The sequence below is a fragment of the Elgaria multicarinata genome, chromosome 11 (genome assembly GCF_023053635.1).
Source record: "Elgaria multicarinata webbii isolate HBS135686 ecotype San Diego chromosome 11, rElgMul1.1.pri, whole genome shotgun sequence".
In the NCBI taxonomy this organism is placed as follows: Eukaryota; Metazoa; Chordata; class Lepidosauria; order Squamata; family Anguidae; genus Elgaria; species Elgaria multicarinata.
Window position 1 is genome coordinate 24,821,102 of NC_086181.1, and position 13,649 is coordinate 24,834,750.

The following is a 13,649-nucleotide window of genomic DNA, read 5'->3' on the forward strand; positions in this document are numbered from 1 at the left end:
CATCACAACAGTTAAAGCTGTAGGAACCCTGCCCTCTTTTGTATCTGGTCACTCTGCTATAACTCCTACAGCTTTAGCTATTGTGATAAAGAGGGAATTTCACCAGGTTCTACATGCATACAAATGGAACATGCTAAAATTCCCTTTTCAATAATACTGTTAAAGATACAGGAGTCCTTTCCTCCTTTTGATATGGTCACCCTAGGAATGGTTCACAAAAGAGCATATGTAAACCATTAGAGAGATAACCAGATAACCATGATTATGTTACTACCATGATTAGGAAAAGCTCACACAGCACACTACGTCATGCTTAACACAACATGCCAAGCCCTAATGTTTAGCTAAAAATGTTTAATCACCATGGCTTAGCATGTTTTTTGAACAGGATCAGTTAGTGTGACGATAAGTAAAGGAGGACAGGGCTCTTGTATCTTTAATAGTTGATAGAAATGGAATTTCAGAAAGAGTCATTTGTATGTATGCAACACATGGTGATATTCCCTCTTCTAACAGATCAGGAAATGCATGGGGAAAGGACTTGCCAACTCCATTGTTCTTTCCTGCTCCTTTATTCAAGCATGTATTTGCATTGTATGGCTGGCAATCTCTCCCCCATTCCCAGATGCTGACATGCACTCAGTAGTTGAAGAAATTGTACTGGGCTGTAATGAAGGGTCTGCCAATATGTTTTACTATGTCTTGGGCTATATGGGCTTTCTGGCCATCATATGTTTCACGGTGGCTTTCTTTGCCAGGAAGTTGCCTGACAGTTTCAATGAAGCCAAGTTTATCACTTTCAGCATGTTGGTGTTTTGCAGTGTTTGGTTATCCTTTGTTCCCACCTACCTGAGCTCCAAGGGGAAATACATGGTAGCTGTGGAGATTTTTTCCATCTTAGCTTCTAGTGTTGGATTGCTGGGTTGCATATTTTCCCCAAAATGTTACCTCATTGTCCTGAGACCTGAGCTAAACACCAGGGAAGAACTAATAAGAACAAAATCTTTGCAAATTAAAACATTCTGGGAGATGGGTTAATAACTGTCTTAATGGAATTGCAACTACACAGAAATCTTATCTGTATCCTAGTACGTTATCTTTTTGGCTGGACATTTTGGGATTTGAATCTGGGATCTTCAACATGAATTGGGTTGAATTGCCAAATATAGTTTTGATCAAGAATCAGACAGCTACTTTGCAATGAGCAGGATGTGCATGGCAACACATTCTATTAAACCTCCACTCTATTAATCAGTAGCATGTAATATAAATTTTCAGTCAGTGGACCTGAGAGTTAATGGTGCATATTTGCATGTTTATTTTGAAGTTAATTTAGCAAATAGATGTAGGAGTGATACAGTCATCAATTCTCTCAAGGAAAGGCAACAATAAAGTTTACAATTTCAAGGTCCTCTTGAAGATGAATATGAAGGAGCCTAGAAAATGCCAAACAGAATTGAATTTTATAACTGTGAGGTCATGATCAAGGCCTTCTCTCTTGTACTTTCCAAGCTCACCAGTTTTATCAGTGCATACATGAGCACAAGCTCCAAGACAGATCTTAAATCTCATTAACAACAACAACAAACCATTGGGTTTAATACATTTACCATAATGCAGCTGCCATTAGCATGGCGGGTGGGGGGATGACACAGTGGGAAAGTGCATCTTCCTACTGCCACCAGTGGGACCACAGCTAGACCTAAGGTTTATCCTTGGATCATCCAGGGTTCGCCCCTGCCTGAGCACTGGATCCCCTGTGTGTCACCTAGATGAACTGTTTGACCCCTGGACGATCCAGGGATAAACCTTAGGTCTAGCTATGGCCTCAGTGTCCTCTTTTTTGGTTTCCCAAATATGGTCACCCTACATTAATCTCTTGTGTGCTCACTACACATCTGAATAATGCCCCCCTTAGATCCCCATTGGTCATTACACATGTATATACAGAAGTTATGTGTCTGTGTGAATGAGAATATTTGAGAACAAAACACAAGTTTCTTCACTTGTTACTAGGTACTACTACAAACAGCTAAGCCTACATTAGCTCTTTATAAAAGTCATTTTGGATTGGGGTAAAATACATTTTTCACAATATGAGAGAGCAATGGAATAGGGAGTTGAAATGGAAATTGCCCTAGCTTCCATATGTATTTTTTCTGTTGATATAAAATTGAGGCTGATCCAAAAACAAAATGTTTCATCCAAGAAGAAGCTGGCTATGTAATGAGGTCAATGCCTCAATGAAGCATATGACAGGAACATGTCCTGCAGTAGCTTCTTTATGATTGGAAGTCATTGTTTGTAGGGCTGTGCACGGACCCCCCAATCCTCTTCATGGCCCGATCCAGAAAATCCAGATTGAGCCCGATCTTCTTCACACTGCCCCGCCTGTCTCCCTCTCCGCTCTGCAGAGCAAGATCCAGCTTTGCCACCGTCTCCACATGTATGTTTAATGCTTCATGTATGTATGTTCTGTGTTTTAGAATTTTCAATTTTGTATACTTGTTTTTATCTCATTTCAGAATTTCTGTAAACCGCCCAGAGAGCTCTTGCTATGGGGGGTGGTATATAAATGTAATAAATAAATAAATAAACAAATAAATAAATAAATAAATAAAAATAAATAAACATAAATAAATAAATATGTTTTAGTGTAGTCGAAAGTGTTTTAGTTTAGCTGTAAACCTCAAGTAGTAAACAGAAGCGGATAAGGAGGAGTCATAACAATGCTGGAAGCTCAAGACGTTATCTTATTAGCTAATTTTGTAATACCTGCTTTGGCAACTGCAATTCTTTTACTTAATCTTGTATTTGCATTTCCTTCTCTTTTCTTGTAACCACACACACACACACACACACACAGATTGTATATTTATATAACCACTAAGCCACTTGTTTAATTTTTCAATTGTTTTACAATAAATAGTTTCTTATTTACAATCATGTCTGCAGTGATGCTTGTCAGCTAGGATTAAATGTTTGTCTGTTTGGATTAGCACTGCTTACCTACTGGGGTGTTTCATAGAATCAGAATAGCAGAGTTGGAAGGAGCCTACAGGGCCATCGAGTCCAACCCCCTGTTCAATGCAGGAATCCACCCTAAAGCATCCATTTGGTGTTGGTTCTGAGGTTAAAAAGGACAAAACTTACACCCAATCTTTGCATTCCAGTCTTTTTCCTATATCAAGGAAGATGTCAAACATTTCTGATTGGAATGTTTTATCATAGGATTCCCACTCACCCACCCACCGACTTACTTTTTTTTTTTTTTTTTTGCTTTCTTGTTGTGTTGCAATTTATTTATTTATCTAGTTAAAGATTGGGAAGTTTCCCCTTGGGGTTCTTTGCTTACTGCATGCTTTAAAGCTGATCTTTTGCTTTTAAATCAATGAATAACGTATTCCTCCTCTAATTTACTGAGGACATTGTCTTCTATGGGTTAGTGTAAGCCTGTACGTCTCTTCCTGTTTTATTAATACGTTTTCCACTGAATTCTTCAAACTGATGAATATGTTTACTTCAACATTTCACAGAGAGAAAAATACTTTGAGCAGGTATCTTTCTCCCCCTACCATATAATTATAAAATAACTGTGATTAATCCTGTCCCTTTCAATGCCCTATGGCCTGCTGGAAGAAAAAAAAGTGAAGAGAGTATGCTGGCTGTATTCCATCTACAGTTCCTACCTTGGGATGGAGACTATGGAGAGTCATGGTTACATCACGCTGTTCTTATGATGTATTCCCCAGGGCTGCCAAACAAAATATATGCAGGACAGACAGCCATTCTGATGTACTGTTTGAAGCTCTAATGGGTAGTGGGGACACATTAAGAGGGAAAACACTGAAAGAAGATTTGCGTGTATGATGGTGACATTACTGATTTTGCTGCAGATGTTGCTGGTTTGTGAGGCATACAACTCTTATACAGGGAAATGTCGCACTGGTGATCCCCTCTCTATTCTTCACAAGTATTTGCAATCTGGTGATTTCATCATTGGTGGTATTACTTCTCAGATTTTAATGCCGGATGACCTGAATGACTTCACACAACACCCTCAAGAACAAGTGATTGGAGACAGTCTGTAAGCATATAACCCCCTTTCCATAATGTATATCTTTCCAGATAGGCAAGGCCTATAGATTTAGATGATTTAACTTAATTTTATCTGTTCTGAATTTCCAACCAGTCAGCTCCATCAACTCAGGATGATCCTGAGTTCTAATATTAAACAAGAAAAAGAAAAATGCTTCACTATATACATTCTCCATACCATGGATAAATAACTTGTACACAACAATCATATTGCCACACACAACTTCTCTCTATGCTGAACAGTCCCAGAGAATGACCCCAAAACAGCCCATGGGTGATTTGAGGGTGTTTTCTTCCTTGGACTAGGCATACAACCTGGGTTTGGACAAGACAACAAGCCACCCCCAGAAGGGTGATTAGGCAAATGGTTCCAGCACAGTGACTTGTTTTACCCATACAAACCAACCCAATATAACCTTCCATAATAGCAGAGTTGTTCCTTTTCCTTAGTCATTGTAGTAGCCCTTTTTTTTTTTTGCACCTTTTCCAACTCGAAAATATCCTTTAGATGTGGTGACCAAAACTTTACACAATATTCAAACTATGGCTGCATCATAGATTTGTGTGACAGCAATGTGATAGTGACCATTTTATTTTACATTACTTTCCTACTTATGCCTAACATGGAATTTGACTTGTTCAGCAGTGAACATTTTCATGAAGATGTCCACCACAACACCAAGATCTCTTTCTTGGCCAGTCTTCGCTAGTTCAGTTCCCATCAGCTCATATGCAAAGTTGGGATTTTTTGCACCATTGTGCATCACTTGACACTTGCTTACATTGAGCTACTTTTGCCAATTAGTTCCCTTTTCTGCCAGATTGGAGCTCTTCACCATCCTTTTTTTTTAAAAGACACCCTTAAAAATTTGGTGTCTGTAAAAACACATATGTGTATTGGAAAATACATTTTTAAAACAAATTAAATGAAATAGTTTGTTAAGTGGCATTTTCTGAAACAGATGCTCTTGATAGAACACAACTCTATAATCAATGTTTTTGTATTACAATTCTGTAACAACAGATTTACTAAGAGCAAAGAATTAATATGAAATAACTTACAAATCTTATTGTAGTATACTGGCTAAAAACTACCAGCATGTCTTAGCTTTGGTATATGCTGTGAAAGAGATTAACGGAAACCACCAGATCCTACCCAATATCACCTTGGGCTTCCACATTTATGACAGCTACTCCATTGCACACTGGACCTACCACAGCACAATGGAACTTCTCTCAACACTCAACAGATTTATCCCAAATTATAAATGTGACATTCAGAATAAACTGATGGCTGTGATTGGGGCTCTTTATTCTGCAACCTCCCTCCACATGGCAAATATCTTGGGCACCTACAAAGTTCCACAGGTAGGATGTGTAGCTGTGAGAATGGGTTGTGTTAAGTGATTTCCCAACAGATGTGGCTTCTTGCTGACAATACAGAGAATGGCATGTTTGAGACAAATATACAGCCTTCTGCACAAGGCAAAAGCAAAGTTACTTTTTTCAGAACAAAGCATAATAATAATAATAATAATAATAATAATAATAGTGTTTTTAACCTGTTGGATGTTTTTTGTGGTTTTAATTTTTGTGAACCGCCCAGAGAGCTTTGGCTATTGGGTGGTATAAAAATGTAATAAATAAATAATAAATAAAATAAAATAAAATAAAATAAAATAAATAAATAAATAATAATAATAATAATAATAATAATAATAATATATTTCTTACCCGCCTCTCTGATTGGATTGAGGTGGGGAACAACATCAAGCATAAAACACATAAAACACTGATTAAAAACATGGTATACACTGTTTTAAAAAATCCTAAAAACATACTAAAAATAAGAGGTATGGTTAGATGGGGCCCTGCTAGACCAGGGGTTAGCACCGTGCAAGGCCCATGCTCATCCCTATGCGTCCAACGCACAGAGGTTCCTGACCTCAGCCAGGCCTCGAGCCGTCCTGGCACCGCACTAACAGGAACCACTTGTAGAGAGGTTCTTCCCGTGGTCCCAGCCTCAGGTCGGGTTGAGGCCAGGACCGCGGGCATGTAGCCACGTCCGCCGCTTTCCCCGGCTACCAGATTTACTCCTGAGTAGCCTGGAAAAGCGGTGGATGGGCCGCAGCAGTCCACAGGAGCGCTGCGGCCATCAGAGCTACTTTGGGGACATGGGGGGGAACGGAGGCCAGGGAGATTGGGGGGAATCGCGGCCCAGGGGACATCGGGGTAATTGCAGGCAGGGGGGACATCGGGCGGGGGGTCAGAGATTGTGGATTGGGAGGCGGGCAGGGGAAGGAGAATGGGGCTAGGGGGCGGGTGGAGGAAGGAGAATGGGGCTGGGGGTTGAGCAGGGGAAGGAGAATGGGGCTGGGGGGTGGGCGGGGGATCAGAGGTCGCAGATGGGGGAGCGGGTGGGGGAAGGAGAATGGGGCTGGGGGGCGGGCGGGGGAAGGATATATTTTTAAAAAAATACTACTTACCTTCCTGCGTCCTGCTGCTTTAATTTTTTTTAAAAAAAAATGGCGGCAGTGATAGCTCTCCTCCAGAGCTTGTCACGGCTCGTGTCTGAATAAGGGCAAGATCTCGCGTTATTCATAATGCACGGTCTTCCCTCGTCTCCTCTGGATTCCCACTGAGGTCTAGAAAGGCCCTTGGTCAACCAGCTTCCTGTTTCAATATGTTTATGGTAAATATGTTCATTATTATAGCACATTGCATTTGTATACATAACAAAGACCTAACCCGTTACAGGTGGATAATTAGTAGTTTGTGAATTACTAGTAAAGCCAGGCAGGTATAATGTTTCTCATTCCTCAGAACACAGTCAAATAGCTAAAACTGCATGTGTGCCTTTGTAAACTTTAGACTAAAGAGAAGCTATCCATTGTCCACTCTAGACTTTTGATGCTTTGTGATTTTCCTATATAAATCAGAAAAGCTACCAATGGCTACTAGCCCCGATGGTTGTGTGCTATCTCCAGTACTCAAGGCAGTAAGCCTGTGTGCACCAGTTGCTGGGGAGCATGGGCGGGAGGGTGCTGTTGCACCATGTCCTGCTTGTTCATCCCTGGCCATTGGCTAGTTGGCCATTGTGTGGACAGAGTGCAGGACTTGATGGACCCTTGGTCTGATCCAGCATCAGGGCACTTCTTATGTTCTTATGAGAGGTTCAGTCCCCTGAGGTATTTTCTCAAGTTCACCAAATGTTCACCTCCCAGAACTGAACAGAGACCCAAACACAATTTGTAGTCAGAAATCCATATATTTCCAAGCTTGCAATGCATTACACACACACACACACACACACACACACACACTGTTAGACAATGTACATCTGAAAGAAAAATGCAAACAAACACAGTTTAGTCAATGGGTTAATGTATCCATAAATACATGCAATTAAAAAATGTCCACAAAATATACAGTAAACAAATTTGTGTGCAGAAAAGATGATATTGTGCCATCTTACAAACTGCTCACTTAGAAGCAAAAAAAAAAAAAAAAAGGCTTGGGGTCAATCCACAGGAGAATTCACATAAGAATACAGTAACACTCAGGTGCTTTAGAAGGCAGCCAGGACAAGTACAAGTACTACGGTTAGTACTTTCCTCAAGAACTTCATCCTCCTGGACTGCATTTGGGAATGAAAGACCTTGGAAAGGTGTGGGTGCCTTGGGAGTTAGCCACTTCATCCCAGAGTTAGTAAATTCCAGAGTTAGCCACTTGATAATTAACAATGGGACAACATGAGATAGCCTCAATATTGGTTTTCATATATCACTGATGTATAACATTGGTTTAAAAAATAAATAAATCCTAGATTTAACCACTTCATGATATTTAGGAGTAGTCAATTCAATTTTGTCTCTGGCATAAATATTAGGGAGAGAAAAAGTATACATATTACATTTTGAAAACAAACAAACAAATTACCTCTCTTTTTTCCCTTCATACCAAATCATCAATTTCATCTCTCCATAGTTCACATATGGCTCTGTTCCACTGATGAGTGATAACATTGAAACTTCTTTCTTCTACCAAATGATCCCAAATGAAACATATGAAAATATAGGGATTCTCCGCCTTCTATTGCACTTTGGATGGACATGGGTTGGGGTTATTGCGAGAGATGATGAGAATGGAGATAACTTTGTGAGATCAATAAGTGAAATGTTTCCTCTGAGTCACATCTGTTTTGCCTTCATAAAAAGAATTGAAGAAATTTACATCAATGACCTTTTTGAAGTGATGCGTTGGTTGATGGGAATTTATAATGTTTGTATGCAAAGCAATGCCAATGCAGTGATTGTTTATGAAAAAGATATAATAAATTTCAGATGGTTGCTGTATCTGCCAGAATTAGAACTGGATGTAATGAAGATTGAAGGTAAAGTGTGGATTCTGACAGTCCACCTGGAGCTCACATCATACCCTTATCAAAAGAGGTGGGATATACAAACCATGCATGGTGCTCTGGCCTTCACCATCCACACAAAGGAATTGTTGGGATTCCAACATTTTCTTCAGACCAGAAACCATCTGGGGACCAAAGAAGATGGTTTTATTAAGGTCTTTTGGGAACAGACCTTCGAGTGTTCAGTTCCAAGCAAAGTATTGGGCACAACAACAGGGAAAATCTGCACTGGGGAGGAGAAGCTTGACAGCCTCTCTGGTCCTTTTTTTGAAATGAGCATGACTGGCCACAGCTACAGCATCTACAATGCTGCCCATGCTGTGGCCCATGCTTTACATATCATGCTGTCAAACAGACCCAAACAGAGAGGAATGATAAAGCTTCAGGATCTGGAGCCTTGGCAGGTAATGGCCTCGGAAGGCAAATAATTACTTTCAGTCATAACTGTCCAATATATTTTTGCTCCATTTATGGCAATCTAAACAAAGCAGAATGAATTATCATGGATCCACCATTTCCTGAATATCCTTCTAGGGGCATGTCTACAACAGCCATTAAATCTGAGCTGGTCTTGTGTGGGTCCTTGTGCATCCATATGTCCCCAACTACCACCTCAGATTATGAACAAAGTGTATAGGTACATTCATGCTAGGAGAGGCACTCCATCAGCTATTGATTTGACATTAAATTACCCCACCTCAATTAGAGTGACACGAAATCCATTAAACGAAAGAAGAACTTGGACACCTGTTGCCAGGAGCAATAGATGGGCCTTCGCTAGCTAAATCAAAATAGTTACATTTGTTATCCATTCATGTTTTCTTGAGAAATGTTCTTTTCTTTGTGATTTTAGCTCAACCACTTTCTAAAACACCTATCTTTTAATAATAGTGCCGGGGATGAAATTTCTTTTGATTCAAACAGAGAATTGATAGCTGGAATTGATATTATAAACTGGGTCACTTTCCGAAACCAGTCCTTTCAAAAAGTCAGAATTGGAAGGGAGGATCCACAGGCAAAATCATTCACCATTAATGAAGATGCCATTTACTCTGGAGTAAATCTGGTAGCTGGGGAAAGTGGCGGACCTGGCTATATGCCCGCAGTCCCAGCCTCAGCCCGACTTGAGGCCGGGACTGCGGGAAGAACCACGCTACAAGCAGTTCCCATTAGTGCGGTGTCACAGCGGCTCGAGGCCTGGCTGAAGCCGGGATCCCCTGTACATCATCTGGATGCACAGGGACGAGCACGGGCCTCGCACCACGCTAACCTCTGGTCTAGCAAGGCTCACAGAGACAGAGAGAGAGAGAGAGAGAGAGAGAGAGAGAGAGAGAACTTTCATGCAAGCAGAAATGTAGGGGGTGTTAAATTTGTTTAGAAAATGGAAAGATACATGAATAGAATGGACATGGGCCATAAATGGAGAATGTAATGACAACAGAGGTTCAGATAATGTCTAGAATAGAACACCATGGACTCATTTCTTTATTACATTAGAAAAAATACTTTAGTAATATCATGCACCATGCAACGGAAAGCATGTTCTGCCTTTGTGTGGCATATTTCCTCCAGCATACACTCTTTTCCCTTTTAACAGTGGAATGATGCACAAATTCCCCAAACATGTTCAGTAATATTCTTTTTTCTTTCCCCCTTCCTTTTTATGGCACAGACCTTGCCTTGTTCAGTGTGTAATGACAACTGCCAGCCTGGTTATAGCAAGGAAATGAAGGAGGGGGAGCCATTTTGCTGTTATGATTGCAGCCAATGTCCAGAAGGAAAGATTTCAAACCAAATGGGTGAGTGATATGTAGTATTATCCTATGATCCTAAGGAACTTACAGGAGAGATCCATCTAAAAGTGAGATGAGTCAGACGGCACTGGACAAGTGCTAAATTCAGTTTGGCCTTGTTTGGAAAAAATGAAATATCTTTCTAATTGAACATCAAGAAGTAGAAATAGAGTGTCATTACACAGGGGGAAATTGCATTTGCTTACCATCACTTCTCTTTCGGCAGATTTGTCCCTCATTACTTCCTCTTTCAAAAGAGGAAATAAGCAATGTGCACGTGGGCCATTTTGATCTCGCTGCTTCTCCAGCACACAGCAGGAGATAGCAGTAACTTCCATCTTTAAAAATAACTCAGACTTACTGAGGTGTTCTTTTGTGCCACAAAGAAGGCTAGAAGGGGTGGGATGAGTGTGGGAGGCATGCAGAAGGCAGATGACATCATGAGAATGACCTGTGAAAATCTGTGGGTGCCCAGTAACAAGTGTGCAATAATTTTTTTGTCAGATGGAACTCATACTGACATCCTTTAAAGTATATACTTCAGTACCACTGAGACAATGTTTGCAAATATATATGGCTTTATTCCAAGAAATAGCCCTAGGCATATTGGCTCTGAGTATTGACCTTCTTTTGGATCAGAATTAATATATAATTATTTATTTATTTTATTTTATTTATTTATTACATTTTTATACCGCCCAATAGCCGAAGCTCTCTGGGCGGTTCACAAAAATTAAAACCACAGTAAAACACCTAACAGGTTAAAACACAATTAATATCAGAATTGGGATCAGAATTAATATATAATATATATGCCATGGGGCGAGGGGGTGCTGCCATTGGGCCTGCGGGCCGCCCCCACCCCCCAGCATCCTCTGGCCGGGCTATTGCCCCAACGACACCGGTTTCTGCTGTGACTCTGGGGGATGACATGAGGAAATGCGGTTACCTGAGGTAACAGAAGCATAGCCACAAGCGCTACTTTGTGCTGTGGGCAGAGAGTCACCTGGCCCCAGCCAGGCTGAAGTACTATGACAGTGAGAAGAAGTTCAAGAGCAGTTTGAGGGTGGCGGCAGCTGGGGTGGGGAAAATGTGGCTCTCTGCTGCCCACCTCCCAAGCAGGTCATCCCGCCGTACCAGTGCTTCATGGTGAGCCGGAGGGCGGAAGCCAAGCACAAGCACTTCATCACCCTATATACCAAGGATGAGTATTTTGCCATGGTTGCGGAGAATGAGGCTGAACAGGAGGGCTGGTACCAGGCAATCAGTGAGCTCATGAGTCAAAGCAAGAGGGGGTTCTTGGAGCAAGAAGATCAGGCTGACCAGCAACTGGATGATGATGATGAGCATTACGGGACTTCTCTTCGGCTGGGGACTGTGTTCAAAGAGGTCTGGCATGTCAATGTGAAGCCCAAGGGACTGGGGCAGACAAAGAATTTGACAGGGGTGTACAGGCTGTGCCTCTCTAGCAAGGCCATCCACTGAATACTGAGGTACCTTCTGTCCACCTACAACTAATGAACATTTGTCGATGTGGACACTCAGAAAACTTCTTTTTCACTGAAGTGGGCAAGTGAGCTGTGGATGCAAGTGATGACTCAGTGGTTGCCCAAAACATGCATGAAACCTTTCTAGAAACCATGAAAGCTTTGAAAGCCTTCTCTGAATTCAGACCTTGCAGCAAGAGTCAGTCTTCTGGTGGTGGTAGCAGCACCAACCCCATTTCCTTCATCACTACCAGGAGGCACCTTGGCAACCTGCCACCCAGCCAGACTGGCTTACAAAGAAGATCCAGAACTGAAAGTGTTACTGGGGGGACCCCCTCCCACCACCAAGAGTAGTAGTTCTTATTGCTTCAGAACTTCAAGTGAAGGGGAGGGGACAATGACCAGACCATTTAGGTCAGTTACAGGAAGTCTTATTCATCTGAATACTGCAAGGATGAATTGGGGCGTCAAGAAGGGAGTGGGCAATATGTTACAGCTGCATTTACCTCTTCTTATCACACCAGGTTGGCCTCTCTGCAGTATCTCATTTTCCTTCCACCACTAGCCCCATCAGTGTTTCTTCAAGTAGTGGCCATGGATCAGCTTCAGATACCCCTATAAGGCCTTCCAGCTCATCTGTCTGTAGGTCCCCGAGCGATGGAGGTTTTATTTCTTCAGATTTATTTATTTATTTATTTATTTATTTATTTATTTATTTATTACATTTTTATACTGCCCAATAGCTGAAGCTCTCTGGGCGGTTCACAAAAATTAAAACCATGAAGAGCATAAAAACAACCAACAAATTTAAAACACAAATACAAAATACAATATAAAAAGCACAACCAGAATAAAACCACACAGCAGAAATTAATATAGGTTAAAATATACAGCAAAGTTTAAATTTAAGTTAAATTAGGCATTAAAATACAGAGAAAATAAAAAAGTCTTCAGCTGGTGATGGAAAGAAAACAATGTAGGTGCTAAGCGAACCTCTCTGGGGAGCTCTTTCCACAGCAGAGGGGTGCCACAGCAGAGAATGCCCTCCTCCTAGTAGCCACCTGCCTCATTTCTTTTGGCAGGGGCTCACGGAAAAGGACCCCTGTGGATGTTCTTAAGGTCCGGGCAGGCACATATGGTGAGTATGGTTCCAGCCCTGGGGACTGCAGGTACTTTTGTGTGAGGAGTAATACACCAGATTCCTTGGGTAATACACCACCAATCAGAGAAGAAAATTGCTTAAGTGAATACATGTCTATGAGAAATCAGCAAATGGATGATAATAGTTCAAGAGATGATTACCCAGAGGCTGAAAAATGTTTCAGAAAAAGAACTTACTCTTCAACTAAGCCTGCTTCTATACCAGGGCAGCAGAAAACAACCCCAACTGCAACTTCTTTAGATGAGGATTCTGCAGGAAGCCATGGATGTCTGCCGTGTTCTGAATTGCCAAAATGCAAAAATAACCCAGAACTTGAGTATGGGGAACCTCTCCTTGATTCTGTATGTAATCAAAACAGGAATAAAGCCAGAGATGATGGATACATGCCAATGATGCCAGGGGTTGCATCTCCTCTTGCAAGCAACAATGATATATAAATGCATGCAGAGATACTTGATTGTTTACAACTTACCTTTAATCCACCTATAGATTCCCTTAGGCTTTCAAGCCTAAATCTAGATGGGGAAAATGGAGTACCTGGGACCAGCAAAGGTGTCCCATGTTACCTTGTTCTTGCATTGCTTTATGAAGCATGTAAAGTTTGTAAACCTTGTATTGTTTTGCTAGAGAAATCTTCCTGTGAGTTAATCCATCTCTGTTTCTTGCTACACCTGTACCTGGCAGGATGG

The 13,649-nt window shown here is 41.2% G+C and overlaps 1 pseudogene; it reads left to right on the plus strand.

Annotated features, from left to right (window-relative positions):
* The first annotated feature begins 11,442 nt into the window (after positions 1-11,442).
* Positions 11,443-13,397, plus strand: LOC134405532 (insulin receptor substrate 2-B-like; annotated as a pseudogene).
* Positions 13,398-13,649: the final 252 nt, after the last annotated feature.